The sequence below is a fragment of the Dipodomys merriami genome, unplaced genomic scaffold, assembly GCF_024711535.1.
Source record: "Dipodomys merriami isolate MVZ:Mamm:240054 unplaced genomic scaffold, mDipMer1.0.p SCAF_85, whole genome shotgun sequence".
Classification (NCBI taxonomy): Eukaryota; Metazoa; Chordata; class Mammalia; order Rodentia; family Heteromyidae; genus Dipodomys; species Dipodomys merriami.
Genome location: NW_027206457.1, coordinates 258,674 through 284,344, shown reverse-complemented (window position 1 = coordinate 284,344; position 25,671 = coordinate 258,674). Strand labels below are relative to the sequence as shown.

Genomic DNA, 25,671 nt, shown 5'->3' with positions numbered 1-25,671 from the left:
AATAATGAAACCACTTTGCAGGGTTTTGTGGATTACGGGAGCTAACAGTTAACGGCAATGCCTGGTTCATAGCAAGTGCTCTGCAAATGGTAGCTCTGATTATTTATATGCTATGTTTGGTGTGACTCATTTCTTATAAAATAAGTCAGTGTTTGCTAAGGGTAGAAATGATGTGCTGATGATAAAATAACTATCAGACTAGGTGCCTTAGGTGCATTATGTTTTTTAATCTTCATAACAACCTTGAACCATAGTCATTATCATCCCTGTTTTCTAGTTGAGACTGAAATAATATGCATGAAGTTAAGAATCTAAGATTCAGACTCAAGCTTTTCAGAACCCCAGCTTAAACACTCCATCTCCTCACACACTCCGTCTCTGCATGCTGCAAGTTTTCATCTGACTCAAGGAGAAGATGTCTGTAACCAAGAACAGCAGTTTAGGCCGTATAAATGGGATACACAGATTATTTAGCCTAGAAGAATGCAAATCAATGGGACTTTGGAACTAATATTTACTTCTGGCCTTCCCTCCAAAGTCAATAAGGATTAATTTCTGTAGCATATAACATAAAACACAACAGAGGCTGAAACAAGATAGAATGTTTCTCTCTGATACAACAGCAGTGTTATTTAGATTAATGCTGGCATTGGTTGGTACTAGTCCACAAGACCAGGTTTCTGAGGTCTTTGCTTGCCAAAAATAATCAACCAGAGCACTATTAATAATAGAGTGTGGAAGGACCTGCCAACCTCTATGAATGGGTAAAGGGATGCAACACAGTGGAATATTATTCAGCCATAAAAATCAAATCCTGTTCATTTGTGGCAAGATGGAGAGAGCAGGTTTTTATGTTAAGTGAAATAAATCTGGCACAAAAAGATACATGCTGCACATTTTACTTACTAAAAGCTAAAAAGGTTGACCTCATAGAAGTAGAAACAGAATAATGGTTAGTTAGAGCCTAGATTCTGGGATAGAGCTAGAAGTCTTAATATACACAAAGTTGGAGTTGAATAAGAGTGGTCCCTTCTATTTTTAGAACCTTTCCCCCATAGTGTTCCTTTTTTTTTTTTTTTTTTTTTTTTGCCAGTCCTGAGGCTTGAACTGAGGGCCTGAGCGCGGTCTAGCCTGAGCCTCTTTGTGTTCAAAGCTAGTATTCTAGCACTTGAGCACACCACTCCCAGCTCTTTTTAAATAATTTATTGGAGATAAGAGTCTCACAGACTTTTCTGCCTGTGCTAGCTTCGAACCTTGATCCTCAGCTCTCAGCCTCCTGAGTAGCTAGGATCACAGGCCTAAGCCACCAATGCCTAGCCTAGTGTTCTATTTTTAAAGGATTTTTTTTGCAGTGCTGGACACTGAAACCCAGGACCTTATTGTACATGGTAGGCAAGTGATCTACCACTGAGCTATATATCCAGCCCATTCTGATGTCTTAAAGCACAGGAGATTGATAACTGTGTTTGTAAGCAATTAACTGTATATTTTAGAATAGCAGACTGAGACTATTTTGAATGTTCCTAATACAAAGAAATGACCAAAGTTTAAGATCTGAATTTTAATTACTAAGAATGCATTCATATGGGTTCTACACACTCATAATTGTGTGGTAATTAAGTGAATTAAAAAATATATATATATTAAAAAAGCAGCCAGGAAAAGTGCTGTCCTATCTCATGGAGCCTGAAATTCTCCTCTTTCACTTAGTTTCTAATATGTTTTGGCCTGAGGAGCCCTCTTGCTCCTCAATCAGCTCCCCTCGAGACCAGTGGGAGCTTTAGCAGTACTAGCTATACAAGCAGACTGGAACAACACCAGAAAAGCTTTGAAAATTAAGCTGTCAGTAGAACCACAATCTACAAAGTAAGCCAGGACCTCTGGGCTGACCCTAAACAGGGTGAATGACTGCTAAAATGTAAGATTAAAATGGGACTCAGTCTCCTAACAAAATAATCAAAGTGTCTTGGACACAATCAAATCCCATCATTTCAAGAATCAGGAAAATGACAACTTGAATGAGAAAAGACAATCAAGAGACACCAAAGCTGATTCTGATGTTGGAATTAGCTGAGAAGAACTGAAAAACAGTTGTCACGCAAATATTTTCAACAACCAGTTACAAGTTTTCTTGAAATAAATAAATACAGAAAATCCTTGCAAAGAAATAGAAGATATAAAAAGAACTAAGTGGAAACTATAGGATGGATAACACATAGCAAAATAGAAATATCTCCAGGCAGAATGGATTTCTTCAGCTACTCAGTGATTTCCCATTAATCTAATTCCCACTTTCTAGCTGCAAGAGAGGCTGGTAAATGAAGTCTCTAAATTGAAACACCTTTGATAGATTGGAATTTTGTTCAATGATTAAAAGAAAAGAATGGATATTGCTTTATTAATTACTCAGGTCACCCACTGAAACAAAGGACACATAGAGAATGAGGTCAATGCTCTTGGAGTTTGCATTGGAATTAAGGCTTATTGTAGCTAAGATCAGAGAAGTCATATGTCCACTAATGAGGATGATAAGTCACTTTTGGTTCAGGCTGGCATGAGCCAAAGTTACCATGATTACTCTTCTTCTGCACAAAGGCAATTTGATAGGACTTGGTGTCACAAACACCATGACAGGCTCACCTTCTAAGAGAAGGCCACTTAATTACCTGATTAATTTGTTCATCTTAATTAACTTGTCTTCATTGTTGATAACCTTGTATTGATTGTTCTGCTGGTAGTAATTAGAAACACAATGAAGAAATAAATGGAGAAGGCATAGAAAGGAAGACATAGCAAGGATTCCCTTATCCAAGGTATCTACCAGCTAGGTTTTGAGTTTAACACTTTTGCTCTCCATTTTTAGTAAATAAATTGGAGAAACCAATAATATTCTCTGCTAATCATTCCTTTCCACTTTATGTTTCTTAGAAAAATCAATTTATTTTATTTTCTCAAAAATTCTCTTCAAGGGCCTAGCCCCTCAACTACAACTTTTAAGACCGTTGATAAGAACTAAGCTGGGCCAATCACATTCTGGTTTGGTTTGGTTTGGTTTCCTTTCAGAGCTTTGAATTAGAGCAGGAAGAAACACTATCAGCTAAGGCTGGGTGCTGAGCCATTCTTCAGTAGCTACCTGGGACTTTGTACTTCCGCCAGCAATCGGAAAGGAGCAATTAACCAGATTCCCTAGACTAATGACTTTCTAGTTCCTAGGCTCAGCTTCTTCTCTCTTCATCTCTTCTCCTGCTTACTATACAGCTCATGGAACACCTTTGGTTCTTGTTATAAAAGTTTGCCTGTGCAAAGTCTTACTCATGCCATTTCTTACAACCCCAAAGAGTCCCTCACATAATAAAGAACTCCAATGATTAGCTCCCATTTAGGTTTAATCTAGTAAAAATGAAAATTTCAGACACTGATTGAAAAACCAGTAAAATAGGAATTACTATTTGAAAAGTGCAAATTGATAAAAATGCTCTGGCCTCCATCAAGAGCAATGCTGTGTATAACTCTCTTGTCCAGTAAACCAGGCCTCTACTATTAGTGTCATCATTCTCCCTACTGGCTTCAGTCCTTTGGGATCCCCTGGTTCTCCTACTTTACCCAGCTTCCCAGAACCCTATTGCCTACCAGAAGTCATTATAGTCAACACTTAGTGCTAGTTATTTTGGCTTGGGGCCACGGTCTTGCATAGGTGGTATTGAAGTGAGGCTCCCTCCCTAACTTGATTGAATTGAGTATTCCAGTAAGACTGTGATGTGTTCCTTGCTTCAGGGCCCATGCTAATGAGTGGAGGCTGCCCCCTTTTCATAGCAAGCTGCAAATGCAAGCTTATAAAGAAAATCTTTACAAACACATTTCCACGTCTCAGAGAACATCCAACACAATACCTCATGGGGATATGCTGGGAAATTCTAAATAAACATGGTTTACTCTCCCTGTTAGGCTTTTAATTTAGTATTGTAATATCAATTTTTAAAAAAAATACTTTTTTATGAACTCTTTATTAGTTGGGAATAGAATGGAAGTGAACTCAGCAAGAATTAAACACAAATTAATTAAGGATAGAATCATGACCACTTGAAATCTCATTCTTTACCCCACGGTCCTCGCAAGCTCTTGCTGCATATGCATATGTCACACAATTGAAAACAACTCCAAACTTTGCTTGGAAGAATGAGGGCCTCTCCACAAACAAGCAGGCACTCCGGGAAAGCCATGATGCCGAGGAGAGCCGATTACAAGCCTGAACTCACCGACAGATGCTGTCTTAGTCCATGATATGAGGAAACTATAATAGAATGTCACAAATTGGATCACTCATTGGCTAGGAATTTGCCTCTCATAGTTCTGAGGTCCCAGAAGTCCCAAATCAAGAGTCTAAGCTTAAGTATCTGATAAAAGCCTTATTGCAGCATTATCCCATGGCACAACAGCAAGAGTAAGAGGCAAAAGGAGACTGCTGTCATCCTCCTAGAAGGAGCCTACCCCATAATAGTCCAATAAGGTCCCATCACTTACACCTGTGATGATGGACCTTCCATTTCAACATGAGTTTAGAAAGGGATTATAGCAGGAAAACTCCTCTTCTGTTCAAGCAACACTTTTTTTTCTTCTGCTCTGTTACCTGAAGCCTAATCTAATCCTAGAGATTGCATAAAATTTCACATTGGCAAATGGCATGGCATTCTTCCATAGGGAAGGAACACATTTTCCTCAACCTGTCTCCTATTGTAGGATATTTCAACTATTTCTATGCTAATTAAGGTCTGAGTAAACAGTCTAGTGGCAAACATCCATGGACACCCTTACGTATTTCCTTACAATAAACTAGTTTTTGGCTTTTGTTTTGGTTACTGGCTTGTTTCCTTTCTTTTCCTTTCTTTCTGTAGTGAGGTTTGAACTCAGAATTTTGCAATTGCTAGCCTGGTGCTTTAACACATGCGCCACACTCCAACCCGTTGGGCTTTAGTTTGGTTTATAGAGAGAGTCTGGTGCGTTTTCCTGGGTCAGCCTCAGCTTGGCATTCTCCTATCTCCACTTCCCAAGTACCTGGGATTACAGGTGTGCATTAGCATGCCAAGTCCCTGAAGTATTTTTGTGCCCCAGTTTAGTTGGTCCTAACTAAACCAATGAACCTAATTAAATCTTCTTGATGTTTACTGTCAGCATGTGTCACCTGACAGCAGTATAAAATCAGGCTTTTATAAATGTTATAGGAAGTTAGCTGTTCATGCTCTCATCACACTAGTTAAAACCTGTCCTGGTTGCAGAAGTCCAGCACAAATCAAATAAAACAGAAAAGCAAGAGAAGCCCTTTGCATGTGGGTAATACTCTAAATCTGACATGCAAATAACTTTAGTGACATGGCCAAGCCATAGGTGCCACCTATGCTACCTCAATACCTGAGCAACAGATCAACTAACGGAGTTCAGAATTCCAGAGCAGATGAGATCTTAGGGGAAGTGAAGTATAGTCCCCTTCCACTTTAGCATTCTGTTTCCTGCTTACTTTTCTCCTGTAAAAAAGATTTATAGTATCCATCCTTCATCTTTGTAGATTTCCAAGGTGGATACCTAGGAAGATATGACCAGAATCTACATCCTTTCCCAAATTCAGACAGAGTCCAACACAGGTTAAGGGCTAAAGAGAGATGTCAGGATGTTCTTCTGTGATGTATAAGAACCCAGTAAACACTTCAAATGAACCAGAATCGCTGTGAATTCTTCATAAGACTGCCACCCTCCCTCCCCCCCCCCCATTAAGTCACATGTGTCTGACTCTTACTCGATTCTGCAAGAAAAAATGATGAACCCAGCATGCTGGTGCACACCTACAATCCCAGTCCTCAGGAGGCTGAGGTAGGAAAATCACAAGTTCCAGGCCAACCAGGGCTACATATTGAGATGCTATCTCAGAGGAAAATATATACATGCAAGTGCCTATGTTTATATCCATGAAAATGTGTGTGTGGCCTGGGGCAGGCTCTTTGAAAGCACTTAGCAAACATATCACTTGCCTAATACATGCTTGCAGATCTCCTCTGCTTGCTATTTTCCATAAGGGAAGAGAGAGGTAGTAAAAGTTATGAGCTCCGTAGTTTCCATTGTCTATTTGTTTTCTCTGTTCCCTGATAGAAGATAAGTTTTATGGGAGCAAAGAACCTGTCTATCTTGCTTAGTACTGCCTCCCAGTAGCTGAGAATGGTGCCTGGCACATAGCAAGTATCCAACAAGTAATGTAAGCAAATATATCAATACATTTCCACCACATAACAGCTATGTGAGGGAACCTCTGTTACTCATTTACTTGAGCTTCAGTGTCCCCTGTACTCCTGGCTCCACACTAGGCCGAACCCCCAGTTAATCTTCCACCTTCACCTTTGGGGTTTGAACAGGAGCTGGCAATGGGCAATGCTTAAAAGGTTGTAAAGATACTTGACATTGTATTCATCCCATCAAATCCATTTTGGAACGAAGGATGAAAACTTGCCTTGCTGATAGAATCAATGAATTCCACCTCTTCACGTAGACACACTCACACAGGGTGTGTGTGGAAAGGATGTGGTTCCAATAACTTTACATTTCTGTTGCCTCCATCGCAATGCAGACAGGAGGCCACTTTGATCACAGGTCTTAATTTTACTACCTTGCTTCCTCCCCCAGAGTCTCAGCTGAGACTGGGCCTCATCCTCCATACCTCCAAAGGATATAAGCCTTCTCTAATCCCAAGCTAGGGATCTGTGTGCCTCTAGCCAGGAATTGGACTTGGAAGTCAGAAGCTTGTTGGTGGGTCTCAATCTTAATGAAGGGAAGATGGGAACAAGGGTCCTGGTGGGGAAGGCGCCATCTCTTGCTACTGGTTCTATGGTGATTGACAACTGTGTTTAATGGGCTAGCTTCAGGGCCTGGAATCAGGCACAGTGCCATAGTGACAGATGGGTATGTGGGTAGATAGCCAACAGATAATGTATGAGCAACAAATGTGTTTGTTGAGGGCAGATTTCCCAGGCAGGAGCATCAAAACCAGCTCATCATGAATCTCCACACCTGTGCTTCTCTTCTGTCTAAAACCGTGATGGAGGCTTTGGTCCCCAGTGCAAGAGAGGGGTCTGAACAGATGCTGTATGATTCCTGCAGAAGGCACAACAGAATGACATTAGGGAATACAGAAATGCCTCAGGAGCAACAAAAGATGCTGCTGCTTATTTTCAGTGAAGGCCACAGGAGGGAAGGTTAGACATAAAGTGGATTTCCATGTATCCCTCAGTCTTTCTCTCGCTCCAGCAGGAAAGTTGTGAAAACCTATTTTGTGACACTCATGTAACCATCATGAGCTTTGTGGAAGAATGTGAAATGTACCAGACTTAGACAACTGTTGTAAGATCTTCTTCCTGGGCAAGAAGCAGTTCTATCTTCAGGACGTATAAATTCTCATGACACGTGTTCAGAAGTGGCAAGTGTCAGCTTGTGTGCTGATACTCATTACCTCGGCATTCAATATCACATGGTTATAATTTTTCAGGAACACAAGGCCTGGCACTAGAACCTTTCTATAGCTAGTATATTCACAGGGCGATATGCAAAGCCTATAAAAGGATATAATTGGGAACTCTCCATTCCACTCTTGAGCCCATCCCCCCCACTCCTACTCCCAGGCTGGAACCCAGGATATTCATTCTCAGAATCTTTTAAAGAAGTCTTAATGGTAATTGTACAGAGGATCCAATTAATTAGATTCAGAATCTTAGTCTTGTAGTTACAGGTTAAGTAGTTGGGTAACACGTTTTGATCCACCAGTGTTCAACTGGGTCAAAACAAGCTAGCCCCATAGCAATGACATCAAATCTTGGAAAACAGATAGGCACTTCTTTGTTCACAATGACTTAATTAATGTCTCTCCGTTTCCTAAAGCTTGAACTTTTGTATTAAGACCTTCTCGTGGACTGTTTAAGTTTTTTCTTGGGGCTTCAGGTCAGATGACAAGCCGGGAGATTTCACAAGTCTGTTGGATATTGATGAAGCCTTGAGGGAACAGGAAGCTGAAAAGAAACCATTGGAGTGGGAATCAGAAAAAGGTGAGTCCTTCTTCCAGTTCTGGTATCTCACGCACACACACATGTATACACACCAGTACTGAGTTTGAACTCAGGACCTCATGCTTTCGTTTGGCTTTTTATTTTTTTGCTCAAAGCTAGAGTTCTACTATTTGAGTCACAGCTCCACTTTGGGCTTTTTTAGTGGTAAATTAGAGAGAAGAATCTTATGGACTTTGCTGCATGGGCTAGCTTTGAACCTCCATCCTCAGCCTCCTGAGTAGCTAGTGATTGCAGGCATGAACCATTAGTGTCTAGCTAACTATCCATTCCATACCAATACTATTGATGGCAACTGGCCACTAAGTTATGTGGAACTTCTCAATTGGCTATGGCTGCCACTCATGTGCTCCAAAGGTAATGCTATTGATTGTTGTAATTGACAATTCAATTTAAAGGTATTGGGGAAGTTTCATGCTTCTACCACGACAAAGCTTCAGTTTTAACACTGAAAAATCCCTTATGCTAACAGAAAAATAGGAAAATGTCCATTGGGAAAACAGGCATTTGGATCCTGCACACTGAAGATGGGGTCATGGCTTTCATCTTCAGACAAAATGTAGAAGATCTGTGAGAAGATTGGATCTCATGTTTTCACAGTGGTATTGGACTCCATTCAGACATCTTCTTGAAATGTGTTACCAAAGTCTCTTTTATGAGATAAATTGTGGCCCCCTAAAGATACATTCAAGTCCCAGTCCCTGATACATTTGAATATGATCTTGTTTGAGAACAGTCTTTGTAGATGAAATCAAGTAAACAGAAGAGCACATTAAATCAGAATAGTTCCTAATGGGTATGATTGGTGTCTTTATAAGAAAAGAAGAGGCACAGACATACAGAAGACCATGTGATTTCAAAGACAGAGATTGCAATGATGTGTTTAAAAGTCACAGAATCCCAAAAGAATTGCAGCAAACACCAGAAGTCATGGAATATATTTTCTCCTACATCCTAGTTTCCATACTTATAACAAATAGAGCTGTGAGATCATTTGTTTGTTTGAAGCCAAGTACGTGGCACTTTGTTGTAGCAGCTGTAGGAATGTAATCCAGTCCTTGATGAAGAAGATAAACTGGAATCTTGATTTTAAAAAAACATCAAGGAAGAAAAGAAAGAAAATATATTGCTATTCTCATTTGTACATATTTAGAGAACTATGCACATGGGGACAACCACTAACCTCATTTCCAGTTCAAGGACCATGTGGTTGTTTCTTCACATTAAAAGATCTTACTGTGTGCTGTGGTTTAGTAAGTACACAATAAAGGATTGTATGTAAGTATTGGATCTCCAGGATGCCAGTACTGGCAGATGCTGTGGACCTTTAAAGATGGTACTTAGTGGGAACTTCCTAGATCATTGGAGGTGTGCCCTTGGAAAGAATTGTTGGACAGCTGTCTCATCTCTTCTTCTCTCCTCTCCTTTCTAGCTCAAGATGTAATGATTGGTTCTGTCACACATTTCTGCCATGACCTTGCTAGAGGTCTAAACCAAAAGGCTTTTCTGATCTTGGACTTGAGTATCTAGAATCAGAAGTAATAATAAACCTCTCTCGACTTCATAAGTAACCTGTTATTTCATCATAGTGAAACAAAGTTAACTAATATACCGTGTAACTCCCTGCTGGCTGTCAGCTTCTTGTAGTTTTCACCTCCTCAAAGAGACCTTCAGGAGACATCTCAAAAGTAGCCCAAATAACTATACATTTTTTTTTATCAGTCCTCTTAATGTATTGTTTCAAAACACAATACAAAAAATGTGAAATTCTTTTGTTGACTCCTTGTTTGACTTGCATTCCCTACTGTGATGGGGTGTTTATACAACTAAGAAAGATTGAACTCCACTCTGTGTCTAACATGCAGAAGAGAAAATGGCTCACAGCAGGCACAGAATTCCATATTCTATCAGATCTAATATGATCTCTATTACAAGATACACCATTGGTCTGTGACATTAAGAAAGAAAAGAATGCTGCTAATAAGCTCTGATCTGACAATGACCAAGAGAAACAATCCACTCCTAAATATATTAAACTGGTTTTTATAACTGTCAAGCTACGCATTGGTGGCTCACACGTGTAATCCTAGTTACTAAGGAGGCTGAGATCTGAGGATTGTGGTTTGAAGCCAGCACAGACAGGAAAGTTTGTGAGATTCTTATCTCTAATTAAACACCAAGAAAAGCCAAAAATGGAGCTATGGCTCAAGTGATAGAGCACTAGTGCTGAGCACAAAAGTTCAGGAACAACACCCAGCCCCTGAGTTCAAGCCCCAGAACTGGCACCAAAAAAATGTGTGTGTGATACAGTGAAATAGTCATATTTTCATCACCATGACTCCATAAGGAATTCACAAGAACAGGATTTCCTGTTCTTGTGAAAACCAACAGAGAAATTATAGCCCTGACCTTTGAGCATGGCCCTACATGTAAGAGAGAGAGGGAGCGGGGTGATGGGTGCTATGGGGCACCAGCATGTGAGGCCAGTGTGTCTGTAGCAAAGGAAATTCTGACTGCTTCCAAGGCTCATGTTGGTGTCACTGAGCTCCAGAACCCCAGCATAAGGCAATCCCTTGAAAGGTTGCAGTCACTGAATTTTACAGCTATGTTTAGATACCACTTCCCAGCCCACAATGCACTTTTACTGGGAGTCCCACAGTTCATTACTCTTCATGACCTCCCTTTAAGGTAGAGAGATGAGGGAATTTGACTGACTTGCCCAAGATCACACAAATAATAAGTGCCAAAGCCATGACCTGAACAAGCTCTCTTAACCATATCCACACCACTTGATATATATCTGAATTGGTTCTAGTGCTTCCCCCAAGTTCTGTATTACGGAGCTTTCATTCAAACCATTGTTAAATAGAATTGAACTACAGTGACCTTAGTGGTGAACATTCTGGAAGATTTTAGAGACGTATGAACAAATGCTTTTAATATCCTGGTTCATGGCTCATCCATTAAAGTCCCCGTCACCTTGTACTCACTCTTGGGTCCAAGGAAAAATTTTATATAAATGAGTAGAGACAGTGGGAACAAAAAGTCTGGGATCTTTTGGGGGTGCATTTTAGAGTTGTTTGCTGTTTTCTTAAAGCTTGACGAATGGTAAGTAGTAATCAATAGTGAAATCTGCCTGAATCTCAGAGGCTCAATGAAGGTGTGTTTGAAACACATCACAGAGCTTGATTTTCTGTTATTTAGTGCCAAAAGTTATTACCTCAGCAGAAGCCCGATGTCTAATTTATACTGAATTGTTAGCTGAAATCTATTACAGTTTATTAGCACCATCTCAGAATACAGTAACATCTCACTGGTTCTGCTTCTGTTGAAATTGACCAACTGGTTTAACTCTATTAGCTTTGAGGCTGAGATAAGCTGAACTCCACCAGAGCTCTCCACGAGGACACAGGGAAGATGGATACAGATTAGGCTTGGGGTATCTGGGGGCCTAGCTGCCACCAAATTACTGCAGGCTTTGCTTTTTTAGATACAACCTGGACCCTGTCACTCTATGACTATTAGGGTGGGAAGTTGTCCTCAGAATGTAGAAAGTAGCTGTCAACATCATGGAGCTATCTGCAGAGAGCAAGCAATTCCCAGAATTGTGACACTGAGTATCCACAGGGTGATTTGAAGCACCTTTGATTGTTTGAACAAACAACAAAGAAAAGAAAAGAAAAACACATTTGTCATATTTAACAAATTTGCACAGATTTGCCAGCAAATCTGTGACTTCTCAAGAGCACTTCTAACTGGACAGAGGGAAAAAAAAGTACCAATGTTACCACAAGGAGATATGATGAACTTGAGTCCATCCTATCTGTTTCCAGGGTTAGGACCTCAAAGAAACAGACCACAAACATGTGGAAGCATTTAAGTCAATACCGAAAGAGTCTCTCCAGTGCTTCACACATTTTGGTTGTTTGGGACACCCTGGAATAATGGGAATAACAGCCTTAAGAGTCATTTAGATCGGGTCTGAAAATTGGCCTCATTGCTTACTGGTTGTACAGCCTTGAAAAAACTGGGAAAAATTTCTGCATACCAGTTTCCTCTTTTAAAACAAACATGGACATCACAAAACACTATGTCGAAAAATGAACTTTATGATTTAGGCGGGGGGGGGGGTGATGGGAGGGAAGGGATGAGTAGGAGAAAAACAAAGGAGGAGACAACAATGCTTGATAAGAAATGTACTCATTACTTTGCTCACGTAACTGTAACCCCTCTGTACAGTATTTTCACAATAAAAAACTTATTTTTTAAAAAAGAACACACCAAAAAATATAGAGTTACAACCTAATGAGGAAACACAAATCAATGCAAGAGAAATAGAAAATTTCAACTTGAAATTTTTATTATAACACACAAAAAAACCAAATATGGAGGTTTGGGTAAAAGTGTGGGTGTTGTGCCTTAAACATCGCACATATACTTAAGCATATAAATAAGTACTCAGCAGTCATTTACTTACCTTTATCTCTGCTTGGCATTTTATAGCCACCAAGTTAATGATATTTTTATTTTTGTCTCTATTTCCTCTATACGCTCACCTATTCCTCTTTCTTCCTCTTTTTCTCCTTTTCATGTCAAGATTGTTTTACTAGTATATATTATATATACAAGAGGGGATTCATATCACAATCAAACTCACCTTCTCCATCTCCCTCCCTCATCCCCTTCCCATCCCCACTTCTTGACACAATTTCTACAGGTTTCACTGGTGTGTTTCAGTCAACCAAATAAAGCATTTCAACCACATTAACTCTCATCCATTGCTCCATTTACTATCCCCTCTCCCTGCTGCTACCTGCTCTCCAACAGAGCTTGATTTACTTTCCTGTGTTTTCTTTTCAGCATATATCATTAGTACAAAAGTGTTTTACCATAGCAATTTACACATGCAAGTATTATAATGTAGCCTGATCATGTTATCTATGGCTGTCTTTTTCCTTCCCCCTGCAGGAATTGATAGCCCTCTTTTGAAAGTTAGGAAATATTCAGCATAGAGATGAAGAATCCAGGCAATGTCACCCGTGGCTGCAGAATGGGAAAGGCCAGGTTTCCAAGTTCTGCTCTGGCTCGCCACATTGTGCTAAGACCAGACTTTCTGTAACTAGTATGTCCAATCTCAACTAGTATGTCCACCATCAGGGCTGAAGCTGCATGCTTTCAGAAACAATTACTTAGCTGCACCGCAAATAGTGCCAGACACATAGTAGGTACTCATTTTGTGTCTGTGGAATTAATAAACAACCAAGCTAAATTCATTCCACTGGGCTCTCTGGACTGAAAGTAGGAGGAAGATGCGTAGGAAGTTATGTTAAGTAAGAGACAGAGGGAGGAATGATAGTCACCTAAGTATCTGTGCATGATCATTCAACCAGCACATGTAAAGTACACTTCATTCTAAATCAAAGGCAGGCTCACTATCAGGACCAGGGGCAGAAAGTTCCTGAGGCAGTGAACTATTAGTGCTAAGGGGTAGAACACCCCAGGAAGTCATCCCTGATTCCCCACGCCTACACCCAGGCATTAATACCTAACCTCTTGTACTTGACCCTTTTCAAGACCCCTTGAAATTTTTCATGACATTCTCTGAACCTGGTACAAAGTACAAAGCCTGGCAGTCAAACACTGCATGAGGCCTTTCTTGTGTGCAATGAACGAGTCAACATAGTGGACATTATTAGCTCCAGTTTGCCGCTAAGGAAAAAGACACACATAAAATGAGCCCAGGGGCTGGGAAGGTGGCTCAGTGGTAGAGCGCTTACCTTGCATGCCTGAGGCCCTGGGTTCCATTCCTCAGCACCACATAAGCAAAAAGAAAAAAGCCAGAAGTGGTGCTGTGGCTCAAGTGGTAGAGCGCTAGCCTTGAGCTGAAGAGCTGAGGGACAGCGCCCAGGCCCAGAGTTCAGGCCCTACGACCGGACCCCCCTCCCAAAAAAGAAAAAGAGCCCAATGGAAGGGCTTCATCCTTTCACAAATACTAATGCAATTATTAAATATCTGCTGCCAGCTCTATTCCTAGACTTAGTGCGACATGCCTTCATGGAGGAAACAGAGAAAAATATGCCCACATCATCCTCCGAATTGTAACCAGGAAGAAGTTCAACAAAAGAGAGAGACAAAGGCTGCTTATGGAGAAATCTAATCAAGGTAGGGTAATCAGAAGCCCTATCTGAAATGGTGAGATTTGAGCTACTATCTAAAGGATGCTTAGAAAACAAGGACAGCTTTTAAGTTAAAAAGGAAACAGGAGGAAGGAGAGAGAGGAAAGAAAGAAAGAAAGAAAGAAAGAAAGAAAGAAAGAAAGAAAGAAAGAAAGAAAGAAAGAAAGAAAGAAAGAAAGAAAGGAAGGAAGGAAGGAAGGAAGGAAGGAAGGAAGGAAGGAAGGAAGGAAGGAAGGAAGGAAGGAAGAAAGAAAGAAAGAAAGAAAGAGAAAGAAAGAAAGAAAGAAAGAAGGAAGCACAGAAAAAATAAAATGAAACCTGGGGGTTTTCTTTATAAGGAACAAGAGATAGCAAGGTGGGAAGTGGTGGGGCTGGAGCACTTGTAGCTTGATAGGTCATGGATTTTATAATAAATAAAATCAGAACCACAATCAATGAAAGGGCCTTAAATAGGGAAGTGACCCAATAGACTTACAATTATCCTCTGCTGTAGGGTGAAGAATGAGTGGAGAGGCCCAGAATAGAAGCTGGTTGGTGAGTGGAAATCCATTTCAAGTGGGACAAGAGAGCATGAATGGTCTTGGATAGGTAGAGACCTGAGAGGAGATATTCCAAGGGTCAGAGAGCTAGTTAAGGCTGCCACCCAGAACTAGATCACACGTCTCCCAACTGTCTTTTAAACCTAATCTATCATAGCACACAAGATGAAGGAAGATGGCTAGAGGGGAAAATGGGAAGGTCATTAGGAAAATATGCTTAGAACACTGTGTTCAAACTAGAGCCTATAGCCCCTGAGGGTCTACACATGAAATTTCAGTGACAAGTGAAAAGAAATCAATGGAAGCATATTGTGGATCATTTGGATGAACACCTTCTAATTGAGTTCAGCTACCCTATTTCAGAAATGACCTTTTCTTTTTTTTCCATTTATCATCCTTCCAGGTCCAAATACTGCTACCCAATACTGCTACATCAATTCATAGGAAATAATAAAATCATGCTAAGTGATGAGAAATAGAGATAAAAGACAGGGGCAATGTTAGTATAGGATTGTCTAAGTCTCTTATTCCCTACATTGAAGCCCAAAGTACAGTAGTTGTGTTTGGACAGGGTTCTATTTCAGCTGAAGAACATTGTATTTGTCAGCTTTTCATTACTTCTGTGAAATACATGCCCTAGACTACTTGTGAACAAACTCTGATAGTCTTGGAGGTTCCAGCTGAGAGAACAGGCTTGGACTCTGGTGATGGTTACTAATGGTGGCAAGATCACATGGAGAGAGAGGGGGCGGGAGATCAAGGTCCTACAATGCCTTTGGAGGACAGAACTCTAATGACCTCTCACTAGACCCTACCTCTTAAAGATTCACACTGCTTCACAATACTTCTCCCTGGTGACCACTGCCTCCAACCACAATGGACTCCTAGAATCATACCCAAATTACAGCTAACAGATTCCACATATCTACTTAATATCATTAATTTCATTTTTCTGTACCAGTCCTAAGTCTTTAACTCAAAGTCTGGGCACTGTCTTTGAGCTTTCTTGCTCAAGGCTAGTGCTCTATCACATGAGCCACAGCTCCACTTCAAGCTTTTTGGTGATTAATTGGAGATAAGAATCTCACAGACTTTCCTGTCCAGGCTGGATTTGAACTGCAATCCTCAGATCTCAGCCTCCTGAGTAACTAGGATACAGATGTGAGCCACCTGGCTCATTAATTTGAATTTTATTTAATCTACTTGATGTTCGTATGTAATTTCTATTTGTTTGGTTTCATAATTGCCTCAAAGCACAACAAATTTATATCTAGTTTTATGTTTATGTTAACATTTTAATAAGACTTGTTCCTAATCTCATTGGGAGGTCTATGATAGTCTTTTTTCTCCAAAGAACCTATATATTTCTTAAGTTTGAGAAGCCCTAGAATCAACCAAATGAAAATTCAGTAATGAGCTGTCCTATTCTAGTCTATATGGTTTTATACTAAGTTAAATTTAAAAGAATGAGCTTAAATGGTGTTAACTTATACCTAGTTCCTTCACTGCAGTAGGGCACAGGTTTTAGCTTCTAAGATAAAAGATTATTGTCCTCAAAATCCCAAAGGAGGAAGCTCAATTAGCTCAACGCAGCAAGTTCTCCCTGAAACACTGAAATGAATGTAGATCCTTGGGCCTTGTTCCTGATGAAGTTGGCTTGGAGCCCAGGGCCATGCTTCATGGAAATTGTACATCTTTAAACCCTAAACTTTGTACTTAGTAGAGATATGTTCATGCAGTTGAGAGTCTGGTAGCAGTTCAGATCCTCATTCCCCTCTTGAGCCCCATGTGGATTAAACTATGGGCAAAGTAATCAACACTCTACATTTCTTTCTCTCCTTCTCATTTTTGGTGTATTCTCCTTTATGATTGAATTCTCCTAATAGGTCTATCTTATGAGTAAGCTATGTAAGTATGCAATAGGACTCTGAGGATATAATGCAGGGGATGTTGAGTTTTGAGATGAATGAAGAGAGGTCACAAAACTAGGTTTGTTTTCCACATGCCTTCAAGTTTAGATTAAGGACCCCTAAGGTTCTGGGATACATAATTTTTAGCCAAGACTTGAACTTGATGGAAAGTACAATTTCATTCATTGTATGATTAATCACCTAAAAAAAAGAAACCAAAAACCAGAGGCTGGTCATCATAAGACCACACCAGGAAAGCTGGCTTAGGGCAGGAAGAGCAGATGAGAGCTAGTATCTTGACATGGCTCCAGGACAGAACGGCCTATCCAAATGTCAAGAGAGGATGAAAGCCAGGTGTGTTAGCCCAGAGAGGGGGCAGGCTACTGAACTTCAATTTTGTTTTGTTTTGCTCTATGCCTCACCACTGACCTCTATCACTCATCATTTCCAAGGCATACAGAGTACATCACTGCCCCATTACTTTTTAGGTAAACATTAAACAGCACTGCATGTGGAGAGCAGCCAACGTGTTTGATAATTCATCGGCAGCAGCAAACCTGAGTGTTTCCATGCAATGCAAATTGCCTTGGCTTCCATGCCACTCCCGTTGCTTCAAGTGCTGATGGTAAATAGCCTTCGTTGGTATTACTATCAAGTATTCATTTTAACAACATTAATTTACAATGTGTTATCCCACTTTACATTGTGTGACATGACTTATTCACAGAGCTGGCCCTTCAGTGACTGCTGTTGCTTCATTCTATTCACTACACTTGCCTAAGATTTTTAGGTTAATGGGACCTCTGCTGGAAAACAAATCTGGTGATGGGTTGTTTGTGTAGGAATCATTCATGGCAAAGGTAATAACACTGCTTGAAAAACCTGTGTATTCCTGGATGGGTGGGGGAAGGGGCTGAATCAAGCCAATTTCTCTTAACTGAGGACTTTCTAAGACCAGGGAGCAGCAGTAACAACCATCACAGGGCTAATGCGCCTTTTGATAATGTACACTTTCCAAGTCTCTTCCAATCTAATATTCTCATGATAACCCTATAAGGTAAATACAGAGGGATGTTTTAAGAGAATGAAATCTGGAGGTTGACTGCTGAGGTTGATACTTTCGTCTACCGCTTTCTACCCAAATGACCTTGGGGAAATAACTTTGTTATGCCTTAATTTCCCTACCTTTAACACGAGGGTAGCAATTCTACTTACTGCATGGGGTTGTTGGCCCACAAAAGAGCTTAAAATAGATCCTGCCCACATGTACTATGACAGTTCCTAAATGAATCTGTGCCTCTCTCTCTCCAAGCATAGCAACACTGCCTTTGGTCACTGGGGCTCACTGGGACCACCTGACTTGTCTCAGCCAATGAGAATGGAAGACTGCACCCTCATAGTGTCCCTTCTTCGGGCTGCAGGGGTTGTTGGAAGTGCATGCCCAGCTGCGTAGCAACTCCTGAGGTCCTAAACAAAGGAGACATGAAGTAGAGCACCCAACCACATCATAATGTAGCATAAATTTTTTTAAATTGTAAGTTTTTTAAATGACAAAACTCAACATATCTGGAAGATGTTCTATCAATGTTAAGTATTGTTTTCTTCACGTTTTTATTTTACAAAACAAAAATCTAAAAATTGAGGTATAACACAGCAAATGGATATAAAACAGCCTAGGCTAGCCTGGGCACAAAGCAAGACCTTACCTCAAAAAGAACCAACCTGGAAAGGAGGCTAGAGGTGTGGGTTCAAGGGGTACAGCATCTGTATGGCAAGTTAAGTCTCTGAGTTCAAACCCTAGTACCAAAAATAAAGCACAACACATAATAAATGATAATTATTTGGCTCAATGATCCTAAGATGGCAAATTAGTAGATACGACTCCTTCAAAATCTCACCCATTTATTTCCATTGCCCTCAAAAAAGTCTTCCCTCAAATAAATAAAAAATAAAAAACAAAGGATGAAGTTAAACAAATAAATACACAAATCAAAATCTACCATTCCCCCACATATACCAGGTAAGCCCATTATCTCAACAGATGTTATGTGGTAAGGAGAAGAAGTCTCAGCCAGGAAAATATGCCCTTTGCTACCATCACAATCCACTAAGTTCTGGATGAGATGGGGAAGGGAAGATGCACCTCTAAATGATTACTATTCGATGTCGCCCTGCAAATATCTCATGGAAATTAACACCAACTCTGTCATGGAAAAAGTTCTCTCTTTTCCTTGAAGTCAGTTCCCTTATCCACCAAAGGGAAGTACTATATCAGGGCAGTAAGCATTCTCTGCCAAAAATGAACAAACCCAAAAGTTCCATTGTATGAAACAATAAAAAATAAACACTTCACGTACACAAATTTCATTATTAATATTCCTGATTGGATGGCTGTCAGTCAAGGCTGTCTATCCAGCACTCTGTCTTAAGCTGCGTCCTCTAGTAAAAGGAACCTGCAGGAAGAGGAACCTGCAGCAAAAGGTTATGTGTGCTTTTATTTGGGAATCAGATACAAGACAGCAAGACTAAGAATTTGATTGAAGTGGATTGGGAAGAAAAGTCAATACAAGGATGCGTTGTCCACTTGTTAGCTACTGACTGACTCCACAGACTGAAAATTCATAAAATGGACAATATATGTCCTGTAGGAAAAGAGCAAAGCTTTTTTTAGCAGTTTTTAAAAAATTTCATACATTTTTATTGTAAAAATATTGTACAGAGGGGTTACAGTTACATGAGCAAGGTCATGAGTACATTTCTTATCAAGCTCTGTTGCCTCCTTCTTTGTTTTTCTTCTACCATCCCTTCCCTCCTACCTCCAAAACTACATTCCACCCCCCCCCAGCCTAAACTGTAAAGTTCATTTTTCAACATAGTGTCTTGTACATCTTATTGTTACAATGGGTCAACCTGTATCCCTATTTAAGCATTTTGTTTTCTCCCTTCCCCTCCCCAAATTAGAGAAGTGTATATACAAGATGCAGGGCACCCATGGTTTCCCTTATTTGCAATAACTAGTATATGTCTGGGACAAGCAGAAAAGGTCAAAAGCTATGTACATATGACCAGATAAGATGATGTTAAGCAAAATGAACCTCAAGATAGGGACACGGTGGTTTTTTTCTTGCTTGCTATTGTTTCTAACATATTTATAATGTACTATGTGATTTTTCTGTTGCTTTGTATGTTCTTCCCCCATGGTATAACCCCTGTTTTCACTATATTTGATGTCAGTCTAATTTGGGGAGGGGAAGGGAAAAAAGAAAATGTTTAAATAGGGATACAGGTTGACCCATTGTAACAATGAGATGTACAAGACACTATGTTGAAAAATGAATTTTACAATTTAGGCGGGGGGGAGGGGGGGACGAAGATGGGGGAGGGAAGGAAGTGTAGTTCTGGAGGTGGGAGGGAAGGGATGGTAGGTGTAAAACAAAGGAGGAGGCAACAATGCTGGATAAGAAATGTACTCATTACCTTGCTCATGTAACTGTAACCCCTCTGTACAGTATTTTTACAATAAAAAATGTATTTAAAAAAAAAGATGGGGCTGGGAAGGTGTCTCAGTGGTAGAGCGCTTGCCTTGCATGCTTGAGGCCCTGGGTTCGATTCCCCAGCACCACATAAACAAAAAGAAAAAAGCTGGAAGTGGTGCTGTGGCTCAGGTGGTAGAGCGCTAGCCTTGAGCTGAAGAGCTGAGGGACAGTGCCCAGGCCCAGAGTTCAGGCCCAATACCGGACCCCCCCCCAAAAAAAGATGCAGGGCACCAACATCAAATACAGTGAAAACAGGGGTTATACCATGGGGGAGGAACATACAAAGAAACAAAAAATATCACATGGTTCCCTATCTTGGAGTTCATTTCACTTAACATCATCTTATCTGGTTTTATATATATATATAGCTTTTGACCTTTTTTGCTTGTCCCAGACATATACTAGTTATAAGAGCAAAGCTTTTATCCATTGGTCACCATCTTCATGGGTTAAAAATTTGTGCCCATGTAGTTTGTCCCCATATTACAATATTCAAGGCAATTATTCATATGTTCACCACCATCAGTGAAGTCTTGGTATACGTGAGAGTTGTATGGTTCAATGAGTATGGTAAACATAGGGGTGGTAAGCATAGCAGTATCTCTAAAGAGTATATTTGTGCTGATGCACCTGCAGAGACCCAGTAAAAATGTATACCCTCTCTTCTTACATACCATAGCTTAAAGATCGTTGTATCATAGGATGGAAAGAAAGAAAGAATACCTGCAAGTAGCATATGTCATTTTTTGCCTACATTCCATCAACCAGACATGGCCACACATACCCTTACCTTCCTGTCAAAGGAGATAACTTTTTAATGGGGAGCCTTCCTGTGAGCCCAGAGGAAGAAATGGTTTGGTGAACACAGAACCTGGTTCCCTCGCTGACTCTAGTGGTTATACTGGATGCTACTCTGAGCCAACAAGTACTTTGATTGAGATCATGAACATTTGGGGACCAGGTGTTCCAGGCATGAAGTGGATGGTTGACAAATGATATCTCTAATCCGCCTTCTGCAACATGAAAGACATATGTGGCTCTAAAGTGTACCCTTCTGGGAGAAAGCAGACAAATGAACACCTCTAGCAAAGATCCCTACTCCCAAGCTGAAGGATGGGTATTAACTATGCTCACACAGTGGTCTGATGGTTATATTTTCCGTGGTCAAGGATTCCAAAAAATGGAATTTCTGAGCATGACTTAGGTCAGAGGTTACACAGTCCTTGCTTGCTGAATTAGGCCACTACTATTTTTGTTTTTTTAACTGTAAAAATAATGTATAGAGGGGTTACAGTTACATGAGTAAGGTAATGAATACATTTCCTATCAAGCATTGTTACCTCCTCCTTTGTTTTTCCCCTACTATCCCTTCCCTCCCACCTTCCCAACTCTCCCTTCCCCTCCCAAGTTATAAAGTTCATTTTCTACATAGGCCACTATTATTAACTTGCACAGGTATTCCTCATATCATACTGAGCATCTCTCTTACCAAGTGGGCAGTTACTGACTAAACCAAAACTTTCCCCAGAGTTCAGGAAAGGCATGCTCACATTATACTCTTTGCTTAGAATCCTCTTGTCTTGTAACTTAACCAGGGCAAGGTGAGCTTTATCTCTGTCTTTGTTTACAAGTAGAGAAACAGGCCAAATGATTGGCATCCTAACTTTCAATTCTGACTCTGCCGGCATCTGTAATGGTTAAGAGCAGGTGTCCACTTGGCTGGCTTAAAGGAGACCTAGATGGCTAGCAAATCATTATTTCTGAGTATGTCTGGATGAGATTGGCATTTATACAGCATAAAGAAGATCTGAGATCCATCCTCATCCAACATGGATGGATTCCACTCAATCAGCTGAAAGTAAAAGCTCAGCTAGAATAACAAGCCAGACGAGAGGTGAATTCTCTCTGTCTCTGTCTCTGTCTCTGTCTCTCTGTCTCTCTGTCTCTCTGTCTCTCTGTCTCTGTGTCTCTGTCTGTCTGTCTGTCTGTCTGTCTCTGTCTCTCTGTCTCTCTGTCTCTCTGTCTCTCTGTCTCTCTGTCTCTCTCTGTCTCTCTCTGTCTCTGTCTCTGTCTCTGTCTCTGTCTCTCTCTGTCTCTCTCTGTCTCTCTCTGTCTCTCTCTCTCTCTCTCTCTCTCTCTCTCTCTCTCTCTCTCTCTCTCTCTCTCTCTCTGTTAACTGGGACACCTTCTTCCTCTGTCTTTGTTTTCCAGTGTGTACACCATTGTACTTGTACTAGTAGCCCCCAATCTTTTTGACCTTTGGCCTCAGATTGAGGACTTAATTGACTTCTCTGGTTCTGAGGCCATTGGACTTGCCCTCAAACTTGCCACTGGCTGCCTCCATAATCCCACAAGCCAATTTTATTTATTTATTTATTTATTTATTTATTTATTTATTTATTCATTTATTCATTTATTTATTTATGTTGGTTATAGGGCTTGAACTTGAGGCCTGGGTGCTATCCTTGAGCCTTCTTGCTCAAGGGTAGTACTCTATCACCTTGAGCCACAATCCCACTTATGGCTTTCTGGTGGTTCATTGGAAATAAGAGTCTCACAGACTTTGCTGTGCAGGCTGGCTTTGAACCATGATCCTCAGATCTCAGCCTCCTGAGTAGCTAGGATTACAGTGCCCAGCTTCACACAAGCTAATTTAAACAAATTCTGTCTCATTTATTTTTGTCTATCTGTTTTTCAATCTATCATCTCCATTCCATTAGTTCTACCTCTCCATAGAACCTTGGTTAACAGAGTACCTGTTCAGAAAGTATTTACTGATAAGCTTCAATGTGCCCAACTCCTTGCTAAATCCTGGAGACATAGCAGAAACATGTTAGAAGGCCTTAGTTAGTCTAATAAAGAATATTGAACAATAATTCCTGGGAGAAATGTGATAAAGGAAAAATGCAAGGTTCTATGGTACTTGTGTTCCAGGCTCATTCTTTTCTTCTTCCTCAAATCAGAATTTCCTACTTTTTATCTGGACACAAACCTTTACAGAAAAAACACTTACATGCTGCAGACTCCCTTGCAGGTAGGTGTGGCCATTAGACTAAATTCCAGTCAATGAGATATGAGTGAAAGGAGTAAATGGTTCTTTCTTCCTTCCTGTGATTGGTTAAAAGTCAGTTTGGGGATTGCAAGAATAATGCTAGGTAAAAGAAGAAATCTGATCCTGTATGGATATGGAGCTGCCTGCCAGCCTTCCACCCCCACTTTCCTATGACAGAAAACTAAGCACTTCTATTTGGGGATCTCTTGGTAGGGAAAGAAGAGCCTATTTGGTGCTATAACTGTCTCATCTTTGAGATGCAAAAAAAAAAAAAAAAAAGCTAATCACACAAACAGCACAAGAGAATTTTATGTGCAAAGACTCAAAAGAAGATAGAAATGGCTTCTTGCTCTTAAATGGCAAAAAGAAAGAAGCAAGGGGGAGTGAAGTAGGCAGGGCACAATAGAGCACAAGTGAGCTTAGGAACTAAACAGATATTCATTCTTGGACCAGTCATTTAACACCTAGGCTCTCAAAGTGTCCATCTATGTTCATGGTAGTAGCACCCTTCTGCCTAAACATTTCTCCAAGATCAAATGGTTGGTTGAAAGGGAAAAATAGCATGACATATTGGCAGGTTATTTAGGCATTCCAACCAAGGTCAGCCAAATCCTACCTCTATCACTGACCAATTGTGGTATTGGTAGCTGGTTGGGGATATTTGTTTGCCTCTGTTTTACCATTTCCAAAGCAGAAGCAGTAGTTGTATTTGCGTCATGGGATTGCTGAGAGAATTACATAAACTCATGTTTGCGAGCACCTGAAACACTATCTGCCACATATTAAGTACTACATATGTGTTTGTAAAATTAATCATTTCTGAACTTGGAGTACGCACTAACTGCATGTAACAAGCTCCCATCTTAGACTGAAACTCTTCAGGTAGAGTCAATGATTTTGTCCAGCTACTGTTTGTTCACACTTAAGCAGCTGCCTCTTTTTGAAATAACTTCATTAAAAGAGACTTTTCAAGCAGGAAATTAAGTAAAGTGCTTAAGGCACAGTGATTTCCCAGCACCCCATTCACTTTCTACCTACAACAATGGGGTAACCATAGTCTCCACTTAGCAAAGCTACTGTAAGCAGGATCTTGCTCATGAACAGTAGCTGGAAAACTTCCCTACAAAAAGTCAGGCAAGGAAGACAGCTTCACCCTGTCCTCCTTACCTACCAGGTCACATGGACAGAATTGTCCTGTGGTCTATCAAACGGGTAAGTGGAAGGGAATAGTTGTGTTTCCATGAAAGTTCACTATGAACACTGTGGTTTTATTTTTTATGTCACAAGTCATGAGCACTTCCTTTGAATATTTTTTAACCACCTGAAAAATTGTTCCAAGCTTGTAGAATATAGAAAAAGAGGGAGTGGATGGTACTTGGCCCGTGGGCCATTGTTTCCTGACTTTTGTTCACTCTTTGGTACACTATCTGGCACATAGTAAGTGCTCAGTAGATTTGGTAACTCGTTTGTTAATAACACTAGCAACTGAAGGGATTATTGGGATTGGGAAAGATGAGGGAGAATGCTAAAAAGGGTGATAGTGCATTGTATTCACAAACTGATATGTTGAATTGAAACTCCTTTTTGTATGACTACTCAAAGATAATAAAAAATACATGAAAATAAAATTTAAAAATAACTAAAAATAAACAAGAAGAAATGAAAAAAAACAAGAGTCAAGCAAATAAATAAAAATAACACTGACAAGAGAACATCGGACAGTGGCTTCTCAGACCTGGAGCTTGCTCCTGTACAAGCACCTAAAAGCTCATCCACAGCTGGGATTTTACTGGTTCTTTTTGTCTTCTAAGCAGCTGGTCCTGACCTAGATTGGGGATTGTGGTTGGGATGGGGAATGGGAAAAGAGGGTTGTATGAAGTCAATGCCTTGGTCCAACAGCTTCTCAAACAACTAGACAGCGTGGACCTAAAACGTCAAGCTTGAAAGGAACTTAATAAATAGAGAGCTCATAAAGCAATTCGGAATCTGATTTTTGCTGCAAAAGCATGATTTTTTTAACAGATTCTGTAGTTGTTCCCAACCTTTTAACACTGTCTCTTGTGAGCCAAGAGATTTTGATCTTGTGACTAAATTGACTCTACCTCAGGTTTGCCATTCTCCAGGGTAAAGTGTCTGACATGCCCAGCTTCAGACTCATCCCTTTTCAACCTCTCTCTTTCTTTCTCCCCTCTTTCTATTTTCCAATCACCTTCTCCCTCATCTTTTCCAAATTTAAGTATATATTTTTAATTAACATAATGAATGTCAGAACCAATTCCCTCTGGCTGAAAATCCAGCATTCATTTTTGTTTGTTTGTTCTGTTTTTTTCCCTTTGGTTTTTTGTTGTTGTTGTTGTTGTTA

The 25,671-nt window shown here is 40.3% G+C and overlaps 1 long non-coding RNA gene across 1 annotated transcript; it reads left to right on the top strand.

Moving 5' to 3' along the window:
- Window positions 1-11,022: 11,022 nt before the first annotated feature.
- LOC138820229 (uncharacterized) lies at window positions 11,023-17,353 on the top strand. The gene is made up of 4 exons (XR_011369792.1): window positions 11,023-11,204; window positions 14,119-14,258; window positions 14,766-14,806; window positions 17,210-17,353. It is a non-coding gene; the product is annotated as an uncharacterized lncRNA (long non-coding RNA).
- The last annotated feature ends 8,318 nt before the right edge of the window (window positions 17,354-25,671 follow it).